Source organism: Pelobates fuscus, chromosome 3 (assembly GCF_036172605.1).
Source record: "Pelobates fuscus isolate aPelFus1 chromosome 3, aPelFus1.pri, whole genome shotgun sequence".
Classification (NCBI taxonomy): Eukaryota; Metazoa; Chordata; class Amphibia; order Anura; family Pelobatidae; genus Pelobates; species Pelobates fuscus.
Window position 1 is genome coordinate 394,786,352 of NC_086319.1, and position 17,649 is coordinate 394,804,000.

Sequence of the window (17,649 nt, forward strand, 5' to 3'; positions counted from 1 at the left end):
TTGAGAAGAGGAGATTTTACCTGCAGCAGAGGAATGATTCATTTGCAGTAAGTACAAATACATTTTGGAATTCTCAAAGTGAGGTGTTGTTTTATCCAATTCAGTAGACGTCTTAAGAAATGTTTTGGGTGCTTTAAAGCTGAAGCAGGATGTTCTTTTCTATAAGAGTTATTATTGGCTTGATTAACAGCTGTTCATGCGTGGCAAATTTTACTTGCCACTTTGAAGTAAAAAAAAAGCCCATTTTAAATCCCAGACGAAAAGAGCCATGAACGTGACTCTGTTTTCAGTGATCATATGATTTGACAAATGGACAATTTGGCCTATATGCACAATACACTAAAAATATAATATTTGGCAGCGGTGGGATTTGAACCCACGCCTCCAAAGAGACTGGAGCCTAAATCCAGCGCCTTAGACCGCTCGGCCACGCTACCTTCGATTACAGGCACACAGCTTATTATCAGGAACACGTACAGTTGGCTTCAGTTTTTTTCCCACTTCTTTTTACGGTGGGGTTAAATTGTCTGTCGAAGGGTCACAAGTACCTGCAATTTCTGTTGTTGTTGTTTGAAAACCACAAAGGACAAGAAATCTTCGACTGAGACTTGAGTAGAGGAGATTTTACCTACAGCAGAGGAATGATTCCTTTGAAGTAAGTACAAATACATTTTGGAATTCTCAAAGTGAGATGTTGTTTTATCCAATTAGGTAGACAATTCCTTTGGAGTAAGCACAAATACATTTATGGAATTATCAAAGTGAGTTGTTGTTTTATCCAATTAAGTAGACGTTTTAAGAAATGTTTTGGGTGATTTAACTGGAACACGTACAGTTGGTTTCATTTTTTTCTGCCTTTTTTTCACGGTGGGGGTAAATTATCTTTCGAAGCGTGACGAGTACCTGCAATTTCTGTTGTTGTCGTTTAAAAACCACAATGGACTAGAGGTCTTCTACCGAGACTTGAGAAGAGGAGATTTTACCTGCAGCAGAGGAATGATTCATTTGCAGTAAGTACAAATACATTTTGGAATTCTCAAAGTGAGGTGTTGTTTTATCCAATTCAGTAGACGTCTTAAGAAATGTTTTGGGTGCTTTAAAGCTGAAGCAGGATGTTCTTTTCTATAAGAGTTATTATTGGCTTGATTAACAGCTGTTCATGCGTGGCAAATTTTACTTGCCACTTTGAAGTAAAAAAAAAGCCCATTTTAAATCCCAAACAAAAAGAGCCATGAACGTGACTCTGTTTTCAGTGATCATATGAGTTGACAAATGGACAATTTGGCCTTTATGAATAATGCACAATACACTAAAAATGTAATATTTGGCAGCGGTGGGATTTGAACCCACGCCTCCAAAGAGACTGTAGCCTAAATCCAGCCCTTAGACCGCTCGGCCACGCTACCTTCGATTACAGGCACACAGCTTATTATCAGGAACACGTACAGTTGGCTTCAGTTTTTTTCCCACTTCTTTTTACGGTGGGGTTAAATTGTCTGTCGAAGGGTCACAAGTACCTGCAATTTCTGTTGTTGTTGTTTGAAAACCACAAAGGACAAGAAATCTTCGACTGAGACTTGAGTAGAGGAGATTTTACCTACAGCAGAGGAATGATTCCTTTGAAGTAAGTACAAATACATTTTGGAATTCTCAAAGTGAGATGTTGTTTTATCCAATTAGGTAGACGATTCCTTTGGAGTAAGCACAAATACATTTATGGAATTATCAAAGTGAGTTGTTGTTTTATCCAATTAAGTAGACGTTTTAAGAAATGTTTTGGGTGATTTAACTGGAACACGTGCAGTTGGTTTCATTTTTTTCTGCCTTTTTTTCACGGTGGGGGTAAATTGTCTTTCGAAGCGTGACGAGTACCTGCAATTTCTGTTGTTGTCGTTTAAAAACCACAATGGACTAGAGGTCTTCTACCGAGACTTGAGAAGAGGAGATTTTACCTGCAGCAGAGGAATGATTCATTTGCAGTAAGTACAAATACATTTTGGAATTCTCAAAGTGAGGTGTTGTTTTATCCAATTCAGTAGACGTCTTAAGAAATGTTTTGGGTGCTTTAAAGCTGAAGCAGGATGTTCTTTTCTATAAGAGTTATTATTGGCTTGATTAACAGCTGTTCATGCGTGGCAAATTTTACTTGCCACTTTGAAGTAAAAAAAAAGCCAATTTTAAATCCCAAACAAAAAGAGCCATGAACGTGACTCTGTTTTCAGTGATCATATGAGTTGACAAATGGACAATTTGGCCTTTATGAATAGTGCACAATACACTAAAAATGTAATATTTGGCAGCGGTGGGATTTGAAACCACGCCTCCAAAGAGACTGGAGCCTAAATCCAGCGCCTTAGACCACTCGGCCACGCTACCTTCGATTACAGGCACACAGCTTATTATTAGGAACACGTACAGTTGGTTTCAGTTTTTTTCCCACTTCTTTTCACGGTGGTGTTAAATTGTCTGTCGAAGGGTCACAAGTACCTGCAATTTCTGTTGTTGTTGTTTGAAAACCACAAAGGACAAGAAATCTTCGACTGAGACTTGAGTAGAGGAGATTTTACCTACAGCAGAGGAATGATTCCTTTGAAGTAAGTACAAATACATTTTGGAATTCTCAAAGTGAGATGTTGTTTTATCCAATTAGGTAGACAATTCCTTTGGAGTAAGCACAAATACATTTATGGAATTATCAAAGTGAGTTGTTGTTTTATCCAATTAAGTAGACGTTTTAAGAAATATTTTGGGTGATTTAACTGGAACACGTACAGTTGGTTTCATTTTTTTCTGCCTTTTTTTCACGGTGGGGGTAAATTGTCTTTCGAAGCGTGACGAGTACCTGCAATTTCTGTTGTTGTCGTTTAAAAACCACAATGGACTAGAGGTCTTCTACCGAGACTTGAGAAGAGGAGATTTTACCTGCAGCAGAGGAATGATTCATTTGCAGTAAGTACAAATACATTTTGGAATTCTCAAAGTGAGGTGTTGTTTTATCCAATTCAGTAGACGTCTTAAGAAATGTTTTGGGTGCTTTAAAGCTGAAGCAGGATGTTCTTTTCTATAAGAGTTATTATTGGCTTGATTAACAGCTGTTCATGCGTGGCAAATTTTACTTGCCACTTTGAAGTAAAAAAAAAGCCAATTTTAAATCCCAAACAAAAAGAGCCATGAACGTGACTCTGTTTTCAGTGATCATATGAGTTGACAAATGGACAATTTGGCCTTTATGAATAATGCACAATACACTAAAAATGTAATATTTGGCAGCAGTGGGATTTGAAACCACGCCTCCAAAGAGACTGGAGCCTAAATCTAGCGCCTTAGACCACTCGGCCACGCTACCTTCGATTACAGGCACACAGCTTATTATCAGGAACACGTACAGTTGGTTTCAGTTTTTTTCCCACTTCTTTTCACGGTGGTGTTAAATTGTCTGTCGAAGGGTCACAAGTACCTGCAATTTCTGTTGTTGTTGTTTGAAAACCACAAAGGACAAGAAATCTTCGACTGAGACTTGAGTAGAGGAGATTTTACCTACAGCAGAGGAATGATTCCTTTGAAGTAAGTACAAATACATTTTGGAATTCTCAAAGTGAGATGTTGTTTTATCCAATTAGGTAGACGATTCCTTTGGAGTAAGCACAAATACATTTATAGAACTATCAAAGTGAGTTGTTGTTTTATCCAATTAAGTAGACGTTTTAAGAAATGTTTTGGGTGATTTAACTGGAACACGTACAGTTGGTTTCATTTTTTTCTGCCTTTTTTTCACGGTGGGGGTAAATTGTCTTTCGAAGCGTGACGAGTACCTGCAATTTCTGTTGTTGTCGTTTAAAAACCACAATGGACTAGAGGTCTTCTACCGAGACTTGAGAAGAGGAGATTTTACCTGCAGCAGAGGAATGATTCATTTGCAGTAAGTACAAATACATTTTGGAATTCTCAAAGTGAGGTGTTGTTTTATCCAATTCAGTAGACGTCTTAAGAAATGTTTTGGGAATGATTCATTTGCAGTAAGTACAAATACATTTTGGAATTCTCAAAGTGAGGTGTTGTTTTATCCAATTCAGTAGACGTCTTAAGAAATGTTTTGGGTGCTTTAAAGCTGAAGCAGGATGTTCTTTTCTATAAGAGTTATTATTGGCTTGATTAACAGCTGTTCATGTGTGGCAAATTTTACTTGCCACTTTGAAGTAAAAAAAAAGCCCATTTTAAATCCCAGACGAAAAGAGCCATGAACGTAACTCTGTTTTCAGTGATCATATGATTTGACAAATGGACAATTTGGCCTATATGATTAATGCACAATACACTAAAAATGTAATATTTGGCAGCGGTGGGATTCGAACCCACGCCTCCAAAGAGACTGGAGCCTAAATCCAGCGCCTTAGACCGCTCGACCACGCTACCTTCGATTACAGGCACACAGCTTATTATCAGGAACACGTACAGTTGGCTTCAGTTTTTTTCCCACTTCTTTTTACGGTGGGGTTAAATTGTCTGTCGAAGGGTCACAAGTACCTGCAATTTCTGTTGTTGTTGTTTGAAAACCACAAAGGACAAGAAATCTTCGACTGAGACTTGAGTAGAGGAGATTTTACCTACAGCAGAGGAATGATTCCTTTGAAGTAAGTACAAATACATTTTGGAATTCTCAAAGTGAGATGTTGTTTTATCCAATTAGGTAGACAATTCCTTTGGAGTAAGCACAAATACATTTATGGAATTATCAAAGTGAGTTGTTGTTTTATCCAATTAAGTAGACGTTTTAAGAAATGTTTTGGGTGATTTAACTGGAACACGTACAGTTGGTTTCATTTTTTTCTGCCTTTTTTTCACGGTGGGGGTAAATTATCTTTCGAAGCGTGACGAGTACCTGCAATTTCTGTTGTTGTTGTTTAAAAACCACAATGGACTAGAGGTCTTCTACCGAGACTTGAGAAGAGGAGATTTTACCTGCAGCAGAGGAATGATTCATTTGCAGTAAGTACAAATACATTTTGGAATTCTCAAAGTGAGGTGTTGTTTTATCCAATTCAGTAGACGTCTTAAGAAATGTTTTGGGTGCTTTAAAGCTGAAGCAGGATGTTCTTTTCTATAAGAGTTATTATTGGCTTGATTAACAGCTGTTCATGCGTGGCAAATTTTACTTGCCACTTTGAAGTAAAAAAAAAGCCCATTTTAAATCCCAAACAAAAAGAGCCATGAACGTGACTCTGTTTTCAGTGATCATATGAGTTGACAAATGGACAATTTGGCCTTTATGAATAATGCACAATACACTAAAAGTGTAATATTTGGCAGCGGTGGGATTTGAACCCACGCCTCCAAAGAGACTGGAGCCTAAATCCAGCGCCTTAGACCGCTCGGCCACGCTACCTTCGATTACAGGCTCACAGCTTATTATCAGGAACACGTACAGTTGGCTTCAGTTTTTTTCCCACTTCTTTTTACGGTGGGGTTAAATTGTCTGTCGAAGGGTCACAAGTACCTGCAATTTCTGTTGTTGTTGTTTGAAAACCACAAAGGACAAGAAATCTTCGACTAAGACTTGAGTAGAGGAGATTTTACCTACAGCAGAGGAATGATTCCTTTGAAGTAAGTACAAATACATTTTGGAATTCTCAAAGTGAGATGTTGTTTTATCCAATTAGGTAGACGATTCCTTTGGAGTAAGCACAAATACATTTATGGAATTATCAAAGTGAGTTGTTGTTTTATCCAATTAAGTAGACGTTTTAAGAAATGTTTTGGGTGATTTAACTGGAACACGTGCAGTTGGTTTCATTTTTTTCTGCCTTTTTTTCACGGTGGGGGTAAATTGTCTTTCGAAGCGTGACGAGTACCTGCAATTTCTGTTGTTGTCGTTTAAAAACAACAATGGACTAGAGGTCTTCTACCGAGACTTGAGAAGAGGAGATTTTACCTGCAGCAGAGGAATGATTCATTTGCAGTAAGTACAAATACATTTTGGAATTCTCAAAGTGAGTTGTTGTTTTATCCAATTCAGTAGACGTCTTAAGAAATGTTTTGGGTGCTTTAAAGCTGAAGCAGGATGTTCTTTTCTATAAGAGTTATTATTGGCTTGATTAACAGCTGTTCATGCGTGGCAAATTTTACTTGCCACTTTGAAGTAAAAAAAAAAGCCCATTTTAAATCCCAAACAAAAAGAGCCATGAACGTGACACTGTTTTCAGTGATCATATGAGTTGACAAATGGACAATTTGGCCTTTATGAATAATGCACAATACACTAAAAATGTAATATTTGGCAGCGGTGGGATTTGAACCCACGCCTCCAAAGAGACTGGAGCCTAAATCCAGCGCCTTAGACCGCTCGGCCACGCTACCTTCGATTACAGGCACACAGCTTATTATCAGGAACACGTACAGTTGGTTTCAGTTTTTTTCCCACTTCTTTTCACGGTGGGGTTAAATTGTCTGTCGAAGGGTCACAAGTACCTGCAATTTCTGTTGTTGTTGTTTGAAAACCACAAAGGACAAGAAATCTTCGACTGAGACTTGAGTAGAGGAGATTTTACCTACAGCAGAGGAATGATTCCTTTGAAGTAAGTACAAATACATTTTGGAATTCTCAAAGTGAGATGTTGTTTTATCCAATTAGGTAGACGATTCCTTTGGAGTAAGCACAAATACATTTATGGAATTATCAAAGGGAGTTGTTGTTTTATCCAATTAAGTAGACGTTTTAAGAAATGTTTTGGGTGATTTAACTGGAACACGTACAGTTGGTTTCATTTTTTTCTGCCTTTTTTTCACGGTGGGGGTAAATTGTCTTTCGAAGCGTGACGAGTACCTGCATTTTCTGTTGTTGTCGTTTAAAAACCACAATGGACTAGAGGTCTTCTACCGAGACTTGAGAAGAGGAGATTTTACCTGCAGCAGAGGAATGATTCATTTGCAGTAAGTACAAATACATTTTGGAATTCTGAAAGTGAGGTGTTGTTTTATCCAATTCAGTAGACGTCTTAAGAAATGTTTTGGGTGCTTTAAAGCTGAAGCAGGATGTTCTTTTCTATAAGAGTTATTATTGGCTTGATTAACAGCTGTTCATGCGTGGCAAATTTTACTTGCCACTTTGAAGTAAAAAAAAAGCCAATTTTAAATCCCAAACAAAAAGAGCCATGAACGTGACTCTGTTTTCAGTGATCATATGAGTTGACAAATGGACAATTTGGCCTTTATGAATAATGCACAATACACTAAAAATGTAATATTTGGCAGCGGTGGGATTTGAACCCACGCTTCCAAAGAGACTAGAGCCTAAATCCAGCGCCTTAGACCGCTCGGCCACGCTACCTTCGATTACAGGCACACAGCTTATTATCAGGAACACGTACAGTTGGTTTCAGTTTTTTTCCCACTTCTTTTTATGGTGGGGTTAAATTGTCTGTCGAAGGGTCACAAGTACCTGCAATTTCTGTTGTTGTTGTTTGAAAACCACAAAGGACAAGAAATCTTCGACTGAGACTTGAGTAGAGGAGATTTTACCTACAGCAGAGGAATGATTCCTTTGAAGTAAGTACAAATACATTTTGGAATTCTCAAAGTGAGATGTTGTTTTATCCAATTAGGTAGACGATTCCTTTGGAGTAAGCACAAATACATTTATGGAATTATCAAAGTGAGTTGTTGTTTTATCCAATTAAGTAGACGTTTTAAGAAATGTTTTGGGTGATTTAACTGGAACACGTACAGTTGGTTTCATTTTTTTCTGCCTTTTTTTCACGGTGGGGGTAAATTGTCTTTCGAAGCGTGACGAGTACCTGCAATTTCTGTTGTTGTCGTTTAAAAACCACAATGGACTAGAGGTCTTCTACCGAGACTTGAGAAGAGGAGATTTTACCTGCAGCAGAGGAATGATTCATTTGCAGTAAGTACAAATACATTTTGGAATTCTCAAAGTGAGGTGTTGTTTTATCCAATTCAGTAGACGTCTTAAGAAATGTTTTGGGTGCTTTAAAGCTGAAGCAGGATGTTCTTTTCTATAAGAGTTATTATTGGCTTGATTAACAGCTGTTCATGCGTGGCAAATTTTACTTGCCACTTTGAAGTAAAAAAAAAGCCCATTTTAAATCCCAAACAAAAAGAGCCATGAACGTGACTCTGTTTTCAGTGATCATATGAGTTGACAAATGGACAATTTGGCCTTTATGAATAATGCACAATACACTAAAAATGTAATATTTGGCAGCGGTGGGATTTGAACCCACGCCTCCAAAGAGACTGGAGCCTAAATCCAGCGCCTTAGACCGCTCGGCCACGCTACCTTCGATTACAGGCACACAGCTTATTATCAGGAACACGTACAGTTGGTTTCAGTTTTTTTCCCACTTCTTTTCACGGTGGGGTTAAATTGTCTGTCGAAGGGTCACAAGTACCTGCAATTTCTGTTGTTGTTGTTTGAAAACCACAAAGGACAAGAAATCTTCGACTGAGACTTGAGTAGAGGAGATTTTACCTACAGCAGAGGAATGATTCCTTTGAAGTAAGTACAAATACATTTTGGAATTCTCAAAGTGAGATGTTGTTTTATCCAATTAGGTAGACGATTCCTTTGGAGTAAGCACAAATACATTTATGGAATTATCAAAGTGAGTTGTTGTTTTATCCAATTAAGTAGACGTTTTAAGAAATGTTTTGGGTGATTTAACTGGAACACGTGCAGTTGGTTTCATTTTTTTCTGCCTTTTTTTCACGGTGGGGGTAAATTGTCTTTCGAAGCGTGACGAGTACCTGCAATTTCTGTTGTTGTCGTTTAAAAACAACAATGGACTAGAGGTCTTCTACCGAGACTTGAGAAGAGGAGATTTTACCTGCAGCAGAGGAATGATTCATTTGCAGTAAGTACAAATACATTTTGGAATTCTCAAAGTGAGGTGTTGTTTTATCCAATTCAGTAGACGTCTTAAGAAATGTTTTGGGTGCTTTAAAGCTGAAGCAGGATGTTCTTTTCTATAAGAGTTATTATTGGCTTGATTAACAGCTGTTCATGCGTGGCAAATTTTACTTGCCACTTTGAAGTAAAAAAAAAGCCCATTTTAAATCCCAAACAAAAAGAGCCAAGCCATGAACGTGACTCTGTTTTCAGTGATCATATGAGTTGACAAATGGACAATTTGGCCTTTATGAATAATGCACCATACACTAAAAATGTAATATTTGGCAGCGGTGGGATTTGAACCCACGCCTCCAAAGAGACTGGAGCCTAAATCCAGCGCCTTAGACCGCTCGGCCACGCTACCTTCGATTACAGGCACACAGCTTATTATCAGGAACACGTACAGTTGGTTTCAGTTTTTTTCCCACTTCTTTTCACGGTGGGGTTAAATTGTCTGTCGAAGGGTCACAAGTACCTGCAATTTCTGTTGTTGTTGTTTGAAAACCACAAAGGACAAGAAATCTTCGACTGAGACTTGAGTAGAGGAGATTTTACCTACAGCAGAGGAATGATTCCTTTGAAGTAAGTACAAATACATTTTGGAATTCTCAAAGTGAGATGTTGTTTTATCCAATTAGGTAGACGATTCCTTTGGAGTAAGCACAAATACATTTATGGAATTATCAAAGTGAGTTGTTGTTTTATCCAATTAAGTAGACGTTTTAAGAAATATTTTGGGTGATTTAACTGGAACACGTACAGTTGGTTTCATTTTTTTCTGCCTTTTTTTCACGGTGGGGGTAAATTGTCTTTCGAAGCGTGACGAGTACCTGCAATTTCTGTTGTTGTCGTTTAAAAACCACAATGGACTAGAGGTCTTCTACCGAGACTTGAGAAGAGGAGATTTTACCTGCAGCAGAGGAATGATTCATTTGCAGTAAGTACAAATACATTTTGGAATTCTCAAAGTGAGGTGTTGTTTTATCCAATTCAGTAGACGTCTTAAGAAATGTTTTGGGTGCTTTAAAGCTGAAGCAGGATGTTCTTTTCTATAAGAGTTATTATTGGCTCGATTAACAGCTGTTCATGCGTGGCAAATTTTACTTGCCACTTTGAAGTAAAAAAAAAGCCAATTTTAAATCCCAAACAAAAAGAGCCATGAACGTGACTCTGTTTTCAGTGATCATATGAGTTGACAAATGGACAATTTGGCCTTTATGAATAATGCACAATACACTAAAAATGTAATATTTGGCAGCAGTGGGATTTGAAACCACGCCTCCAAAGAGACTGGAGCCTAAATCTAGCGCCTTAGACCACTCGGCCACGCTACCTTCGATTACAGGCACACAGCTTATTATCAGGAACACGTACAGTTGGTTTCAGTTTTTTTCCCACTTCTTTTCACGGTGGTGTTAAATTGTCTGTCGAAGGGTCACAAGTACCTGCAATTTCTGTTGTTGTTGTTTGAAAACCACAAAGGACAAGAAATCTTCGACTGAGACTTGAGTAGAGGAGATTTTACCTACAGCAGAGGAATGATTCCTTTGAAGTAAGTACAAATACATTTTGGAATTCTCAAAGTGAGATGTTGTTTTATCCAATTAGGTAGACGATTCCTTTGGAGTAAGCACAAATACATTTATAGAACTATCAAAGTGAGTTGTTGTTTTATCCAATTAAGTAGACGTTTTAAGAAATGTTTTGGGTGATTTAACTGGAACACGTACAGTTGGTTTCATTTTTTTCTGCCTTTTTTTCACGGTGGGGGTAAATTGTCTTTCGAAGCGTGACGAGTACCTGCAATTTCTGTTGTTGTCGTTTAAAAACCACAATGGACTAGAGGTCTTCTACCGAGACTTGAGAAGAGGAGATTTTACCTGCAGCAGAGGAATGATTCATTTGCAGTAAGTACAAATACATTTTGGAATTCTCAAAGTGAGGTGTTGTTTTATCCAATTCAGTAGACGTCTTAAGAAATGTTTTGGGAATGATTCATTTGCAGTAAGTACAAATACATTTTGGAATTCTCAAAGTGAGGTGTTGTTTTATCCAATTCAGTAGACGTCTTAAGAAATGTTTTGGGTGCTTTAAAGCTGAAGCAGGATGTTCTTTTCTATAAGAGTTATTATTGGCTTGATTAACAGCTGTTCATGTGTGGCAAATTTTACTTGCCACTTTGAAGTAAAAAAAAAGCCCATTTTAAATCCCAGACGAAAAGAGCCATGAACGTAACTCTGTTTTCAGTGATCATATGATTTGACAAATGGACAATTTGGCCTATATGATTAATGCACAATACACTAAAAATGTAATATTTGGCAGCGGTGGGATTCGAACCCACGCCTCCAAAGAGACTGGAGCCTAAATCCAGCGCCTTAGACCGCTCGACCACGCTACCTTCGATTACAGGCACACAGCTTATTATCAGGAACACGTACAGTTGGCTTCAGTTTTTTTCCCACTTCTTTTTACGGTGGGGTTAAATTGTCTGTCGAAGGGTCACAAGTACCTGCAATTTCTGTTGTTGTTGTTTGAAAACCACAAAGGACAAGAAATCTTCGACTGAGACTTGAGTAGAGGAGATTTTACCTACAGCAGAGGAATGATTCCTTTGAAGTAAGTACAAATACATTTTGGAATTCTCAAAGTGAGATGTTGTTTTATCCAATTAGGTAGACAATTCCTTTGGAGTAAGCACAAATACATTTATGGAATTATCAAAGTGAGTTGTTGTTTTATCCAATTAAGTAGACGTTTTAAGAAATGTTTTGGGTGATTTAACTGGAACACGTACAGTTGGTTTCATTTTTTTCTGCCTTTTTTTCACGGTGGGGGTAAATTATCTTTCGAAGCGTGACGAGTACCTGCAATTTCTGTTGTTGTTGTTTAAAAACCACAATGGACTAGAGGTCTTCTACCGAGACTTGAGAAGAGGAGATTTTACCTGCAGCAGAGGAATGATTCATTTGCAGTAAGTACAAATACATTTTGGAATTCTCAAAGTGAGGTGTTGTTTTATCCAATTCAGTAGACGTCTTAAGAAATGTTTTGGGTGCTTTAAAGCTGAAGCAGGATGTTCTTTTCTATAAGAGTTATTATTGGCTTGATTAACAGCTGTTCATGCGTGGCAAATTTTACTTGCCACTTTGAAGTAAAAAAAAAGCCCATTTTAAATCCCAAACAAAAAGAGCCATGAACATGACTCTGTTTTCAGTGATCATATGAGTTGACAAATGGACAATTTGGCCTTTATGAATAATGCACAATACACTAAAAGTGTAATATTTGGCAGCGGTGGGATTTGAACCCACGCCTCCAAAGAGACTGGAGCCTAAATCCAGCGCCTTAGACCGCTCGGCCACGCTACCTTCGATTACAGGCTCACAGCTTATTATCAGGAACACGTACAGTTGGCTTCAGTTTTTTTCCCACTTCTTTTTACGGTGGGGTTAAATTGTCTGTCGAAGGGTCACAAGTACCTGCAATTTCTGTTGTTGTTGTTTGAAAACCACAAAGGACAAGAAATCTTCGACTAAGACTTGAGTAGAGGAGATTTTACCTACAGCAGAGGAATGATTCCTTTGAAGTAAGTACAAATACATTTTGGAATTCTCAAAGTGAGATGTTGTTTTATCCAATTAGGTAGACGATTCCTTTGGAGTAAGCACAAATACATTTATGGAATTATCAAAGTGAGTTGTTGTTTTATCCAATTAAGTAGACGTTTTAAGAAATGTTTTGGGTGATTTAACTGGAACACGTGCAGTTGGTTTCATTTTTTTCTGCCTTTTTTTCACGGTGGGGGTAAATTGTCTTTCGAAGCGTGACGAGTACCTGCAATTTCTGTTGTTGTCGTTTAAAAACAACAATGGACTAGAGGTCTTCTACTGAGACTTGAGAAGAGGAGATTTTACCTGCAGCAGAGGAATGATTCATTTGCAGTAAGTACAAATACATTTTGGAATTCTCAAAGTGAGTTGTTGTTTTATCCAATTCAGTAGACGTCTTAAGAAATGTTTTGGGTGCTTTAAAGCTGAAGCAGGATGTTCTTTTCTATAAGAGTTATTATTGGCTTGATTAACAGCTGTTCATGCGTGGCAAATTTTACTTGCCACTTTGAAGTAAAAAAAAAAGCCCATTTTAAATCCCAAACAAAAAGAGCCATGAACGTGACACTGTTTTCAGTGATCATATGAGTTGACAAATGGACAATTTGGCCTTTATGAATAATGCACAATACACTAAAAATGTAATATTTGGCAGCGGTGGGATTTGAACCCACGCCTCCAAAGAGACTGGAGCCTAAATCCAGCGCCTTAGACCGCTCGGCCACGCTACCTTCGATTACAGGCACACAGCTTATTATCAGGAACACGTACAGTTGGTTTCAGTTTTTTTCCCACTTCTTTTCACGGTGGGGTTAAATTGTCTGTCGAAGGGTCACAAGTACCTGCAATTTCTGTTGTTGTTGTTTGAAAACCACAAAGGACAAGAAATCTTCGACTGAGACTTGAGTAGAGGAGATTTTACCTACAGCAGAGGAATGATTCCTTTGAAGTAAGTACAAATACATTTTGGAATTCTCAAAGTGAGATGTTGTTTTATCCAATTAGGTAGACGATTCCTTTGGAGTAAGCACAAATACATTTATGGAATTATCAAAGGGAGTTGTTGTTTTATCCAATTAAGTAGACGTTTTAAGAAATGTTTTGGGTGATTTAACTGGAACACGTACAGTTGGTTTCATTTTTTTCTGCCTTTTTTTCACGGTGGGGGTAAATTGTCTTTCGAAGCGTGACGAGTACCTGCATTTTCTGTTGTTGTCGTTTAAAAACCACAATGGACTAGAGGTCTTCTACCGAGACTTGAGAAGAGGAGATTTTACCTGCAGCAGAGGAATGATTCATTTGCAGTAAGTACAAATACATTTTGGAATTCTGAAAGTGAGGTGTTGTTTTATCCAATTCAGTAGACGTCTTAAGAAATGTTTTGGGTGCTTTAAAGCTGAAGCAGGATGTTCTTTTCTATAAGAGTTATTATTGGCTTGATTAACAGCTGTTCATGCGTGGCAAATTTTACTTGCCACTTTGAAGTAAAAAAAAAGCCAATTTTAAATCCCAAACAAAAAGAGCCATGAACGTGACTCTGTTTTCAGTGATCATATGAGTTGACAAATGGACAATTTGGCCTTTATGAATAATGCACAATACACTAAAAATGTAATATTTGGCAGCGGTGGGATTTGAACCCACGCTTCCAAAGAGACTAGAGCCTAAATCCAGCGCCTTAGACCGCTCGGCCACACTACCTTCGATTACAGGCACACAGCTTATTATCAGGAACACGTACAGTTGGTTTCAGTTTTTTTCCCACTTCTTTTCACGGTGGGGTTAAATTGTCTGTCGAAGGGTCACAAGTACCTGCAATTTCTGTTGTTGTTGTTTGAAAACCACAAAGGACAAGAAATCTTCGACTGAGACTTGAGTAGAGGAGATTTTACCTACAGCAGAGGAATGATTCCTTTGAAGTAAGTACAAATACATTTTGGAATTCTCAAAGTGAGATGTTGTTTTATCCAATTAGGTAGACAATTCCTTTGGAGTAAGCACAAATACATTTATGGAATTATCAAAGTGAGTTGTTGTTTTATCCAATTAAGTAGACGTTTTAAGAAATGTTTTGGGTGATTTAACTGGAACACGTACAGTTGGTTTCATTTTTTTCTGCCTTTTTTTCACGGTGGGGGTAAATTATCTTTCGAAGCGTGACGAGTACCTGCAATTTCTGTTGTTGTCGTTTAAAAACCACAATGGACTAGAGGTCTTCTACCGAGACTTGAGAAGATGAGATTTTACCTGCAGCAGAGGAATGATTCATTTGCAGTAAGTACAAATACATTTTGGAATTCTCAAAGTGAGGTGTTGTTTTATCCAATTCAGTAGACGTCTTAAGAAATGTTTTGGGTGCTTTAAAGCTGAAGCAGGATGTTCTTTTCTATAAGAGTTATTATTGGCTTGATTAACAGCTGTTCATGCGTGGCAAATTTTACTTGCCACTTTGAAGTAAAAAAAAAGCCCATTTTAAATCCCAAACAAAAAGAGCCATGAAAGTGAATCTGTTTTCAGTGATCATATGAGTTGACAAATGGACAATTTGGCCTTTATGAATAATGCACAATACACTAAAAATGTAATATTTGGCAGCGGTGGGATTTGAACCCACGCCTCCAAAGAGACTGGAGCCTAAATCCAGCGCCTTAGACCGCTCGGCCACGCTACCTTCTATTACAGGCACACTGGTTATTATCAAGAACACGTACTGTTGGCTTCAGTTTTTTTCCCACTTCTTTTTATGGTGGGGTTAAATTGTCTGTCGAAGGGTCACAAGTACCTGCAATTTCTGTTGTTGTTGTTTGAAAACCACAAAGGACAAGAAATCTTCGACTGAGACTTGAGTAGAGGAGATTTTACCTACAGCAGAGGAATGATTCCTTTGAAGTAAGTACAAATACATTTTGGAATTCTCAAAGTGAGATGTTGTTTTATCCAATTAGGTAGACGATTCCTTTGGAGTAAGCACAAATACATTTATGGAATTATCAAAGTGAGTTGTTGTTTTATCCAATTAAGTAGACGTTTTAAGAAATGTTTTGGGTGATTTAACTGGAACACGTACAGTTGGTTTCATTTTTTTCTGCCTTTTTTTCACGGTGGGGGTAAATTGTCTTTCGAAGCGTGACGAGTACCTGCAATTTCTGTTGTTGTCGTTTAAAAACCACAATGGACTAGAGGTCTTCTACCGAGACTTGAGAAGAGGAGATTTTACCTGCAGCAGAGGAATGATTCATTTGCAGTAAGTACAAATACATTTTGGAATTCTCAAAGTGAGGTGTTGTTTTATCCAATTCAGTAGACGTCTTAAGAAATGTTTTGGGTGCTTTAAAGCTGAAGCAGGATGTTCTTTTCTATAAGAGTTATTATTGGCTTGATTAACAGCTGTTCATGCGTGGCAAATTTTACTTGCCACTTTGAAGTAAAAAAAAAGCCCATTTTAAATCCCAAACAAAAAGAGCCATGAACGTGACTCTGTTTTCAGTGATCATATGAGTTGACAAATGGACAATTTGGCCTTTATGAATAATGCACAATACACTAAAAATGTAATATTTGGCAGCGGTGGGATTTGAACCCACGCCTCCAAAGAGACTGGAGCCTAAATCCAGCACCTTAGACCGCTCGGCCACGCTACCTTCGATTACAGGCACACAGCTTATTATCAGGAACACGTACAGTTGGTTTCAGTTTTTTTCCCACTTCTTTTTATGGTGGGGTTAAATTGTCTGTCGAAGGGTCACAAGTACCTGCAATTTCTGTTGTTGTTGTTTGAAAACCACAAAGGACAAGAAATCTTCGACTGAGACTTGAGTAGAGGAGATTTTACCTACAGCAGAGGAATGATTCCTTTGAAGTAAGTACAAATACATTTTGGAATTCTCAAAGTGAGGTGTTGTTTTATCCAATTCAGTAGACGTCTTAAGAAATGTTTTGGGTGCTTTAAAGCTGAAGCAGGATGTTCTTTTCTATAAGAGTTATTATTGGCTTGATTAACAGCTGTTCATGCGTGGCAAATTTTACTTGCCACTTTGAAGTAAAAAAAAAGCCCATTTTAAATCCCAAACAAAAAGAGCCATGAACGTGACTCTGTTTTCAGTGATCATATGAGTTGACAAATGGACAATTTGGCCTTTATGAATAATGCACAATACACTAAAAATGTAATATTTGGCAGCGGTGGGATTTGAACCCACGCCTCCAAAGAGACTGGAGCCTAAATCCAGCGCCTTAGACCGCTCGGCCACGCTACCTTCTATTACAGGCACACTGGTTATTATCAAGAACACGTACTGTTGGCTTCAGTTTTTTTCCCACTTCTTTTTATGGTGGGGTTAAATTGTCTGTCGAAGGGTCACAAGTACCTGCAATTTCTGTTGTTGTTGTTTGAAAACCACAAAGGACAAGAAATCTTCGACTGAGACTTGAGTAGAGGAGATTTTACCTACAGCAGAGGAATGATTCCTTTGAAGTAAGTACAAATACATTTTGGAATTCTCAAAGTGAGATGTTGTTTTATCCAATTAGGTAGACGATTCCTTTGGAGTAAGCACAAATACATTTATGGAATTATCAAAGTGAGTTGTTGTTTTATCCAATTAAGTAGACGTTTTAAGAAATGTTTTGGGTGATTTAACTGGAACACGTACAGTTGGTTTCATTTTTTTCTGCCTTTTTTTCACGGTGGGGGTAAATTGTCTTTCGAAGCGTGACGAGTACCTGCAATTTCTGTTGTTGTCGTTTAAAAACCACAATGGACTAGAGGTCTTCTACCGAGACTTGAGAAGAGGAGATTTTACCTGCAGCAGAGGAATGATTCATTTGCAGTAAGTACAAATACATTTTGGAATTCTCAAAGTGAGGTGTTGTTTTATCCAATTCAGTAGACGTCTTAAGAAATGTTTTGGGTGCTTTAAAGCTGAAGCAGGATGTTCTTTTCTATAAGAGTTATTATTGGCTTGATTAACAGCTGTTCATGCGTGGCAAATTTTACTTGCCACTTTGAAGTAAAAAAAAAGCCCATTTTAAATCCCAAACAAAAAGAGCCATGAAGGTGACTCTGTTTTCAGTGATCATATGAGTTGACAAATGGACAATTTGGCCTTTATGAATAATGCCGAGAAACTGGAG

At 37.9% G+C, this 17,649-nt stretch overlaps 17 non-coding genes across 17 annotated transcripts; all 17 read right to left on the reverse strand.

The window, feature by feature from the left end:
* Positions 1-355: 355 nt before the first annotated feature.
* TRNAL-UAG (transfer RNA leucine (anticodon UAG)) lies at positions 356-437 on the reverse strand. Its single transcript has one exon. It is a non-coding gene; the product is annotated as a tRNA-Leu (tRNA).
* A 1,857-nt stretch (positions 438-2,294) lies between these two features.
* TRNAL-UAG (transfer RNA leucine (anticodon UAG)) lies at positions 2,295-2,376 on the reverse strand. Its single transcript has one exon. It is a non-coding gene; the product is annotated as a tRNA-Leu (tRNA).
* Positions 2,377-3,264: 888 nt separating this feature from the next.
* TRNAL-UAG (transfer RNA leucine (anticodon UAG)) lies at positions 3,265-3,346 on the reverse strand. The gene has a single exon. It is a non-coding gene; the product is annotated as a tRNA-Leu (tRNA).
* A 985-nt stretch (positions 3,347-4,331) lies between these two features.
* TRNAL-UAG (transfer RNA leucine (anticodon UAG)) lies at positions 4,332-4,413 on the reverse strand. Its single transcript has one exon. It is a non-coding gene; the product is annotated as a tRNA-Leu (tRNA).
* An 888-nt stretch (positions 4,414-5,301) lies between these two features.
* TRNAL-UAG (transfer RNA leucine (anticodon UAG)) lies at positions 5,302-5,383 on the reverse strand. Its single transcript has one exon. It is a non-coding gene; the product is annotated as a tRNA-Leu (tRNA).
* An 889-nt stretch (positions 5,384-6,272) lies between these two features.
* TRNAL-UAG (transfer RNA leucine (anticodon UAG)) lies at positions 6,273-6,354 on the reverse strand. Its single transcript has one exon. It is a non-coding gene; the product is annotated as a tRNA-Leu (tRNA).
* Positions 6,355-7,242: 888 nt separating this feature from the next.
* Positions 7,243-7,324, reverse strand: TRNAL-UAG (transfer RNA leucine (anticodon UAG)). Its single transcript has one exon. It is a non-coding gene; the product is annotated as a tRNA-Leu (tRNA).
* An 888-nt stretch (positions 7,325-8,212) lies between these two features.
* Positions 8,213-8,294, reverse strand: TRNAL-UAG (transfer RNA leucine (anticodon UAG)). Its single transcript has one exon. It is a non-coding gene; the product is annotated as a tRNA-Leu (tRNA).
* Positions 8,295-9,187: 893 nt separating this feature from the next.
* On the reverse strand, positions 9,188-9,269 carry TRNAL-UAG (transfer RNA leucine (anticodon UAG)). Its single transcript has one exon. It is a non-coding gene; the product is annotated as a tRNA-Leu (tRNA).
* An 888-nt stretch (positions 9,270-10,157) lies between these two features.
* TRNAL-UAG (transfer RNA leucine (anticodon UAG)) lies at positions 10,158-10,239 on the reverse strand. Its single transcript has one exon. It is a non-coding gene; the product is annotated as a tRNA-Leu (tRNA).
* Positions 10,240-11,224: 985 nt separating this feature from the next.
* On the reverse strand, positions 11,225-11,306 carry TRNAL-UAG (transfer RNA leucine (anticodon UAG)). The gene has a single exon. It is a non-coding gene; the product is annotated as a tRNA-Leu (tRNA).
* Positions 11,307-12,194: 888 nt separating this feature from the next.
* TRNAL-UAG (transfer RNA leucine (anticodon UAG)) lies at positions 12,195-12,276 on the reverse strand. Its single transcript has one exon. It is a non-coding gene; the product is annotated as a tRNA-Leu (tRNA).
* An 889-nt stretch (positions 12,277-13,165) lies between these two features.
* On the reverse strand, positions 13,166-13,247 carry TRNAL-UAG (transfer RNA leucine (anticodon UAG)). Its single transcript has one exon. It is a non-coding gene; the product is annotated as a tRNA-Leu (tRNA).
* Positions 13,248-14,135: 888 nt separating this feature from the next.
* TRNAL-UAG (transfer RNA leucine (anticodon UAG)) lies at positions 14,136-14,217 on the reverse strand. The gene has a single exon. It is a non-coding gene; the product is annotated as a tRNA-Leu (tRNA).
* An 888-nt stretch (positions 14,218-15,105) lies between these two features.
* Positions 15,106-15,187, reverse strand: TRNAL-UAG (transfer RNA leucine (anticodon UAG)). Its single transcript has one exon. It is a non-coding gene; the product is annotated as a tRNA-Leu (tRNA).
* An 888-nt stretch (positions 15,188-16,075) lies between these two features.
* TRNAL-UAG (transfer RNA leucine (anticodon UAG)) lies at positions 16,076-16,157 on the reverse strand. Its single transcript has one exon. It is a non-coding gene; the product is annotated as a tRNA-Leu (tRNA).
* Positions 16,158-16,690: 533 nt separating this feature from the next.
* TRNAL-UAG (transfer RNA leucine (anticodon UAG)) lies at positions 16,691-16,772 on the reverse strand. Its single transcript has one exon. It is a non-coding gene; the product is annotated as a tRNA-Leu (tRNA).
* Positions 16,773-17,649: the final 877 nt, after the last annotated feature.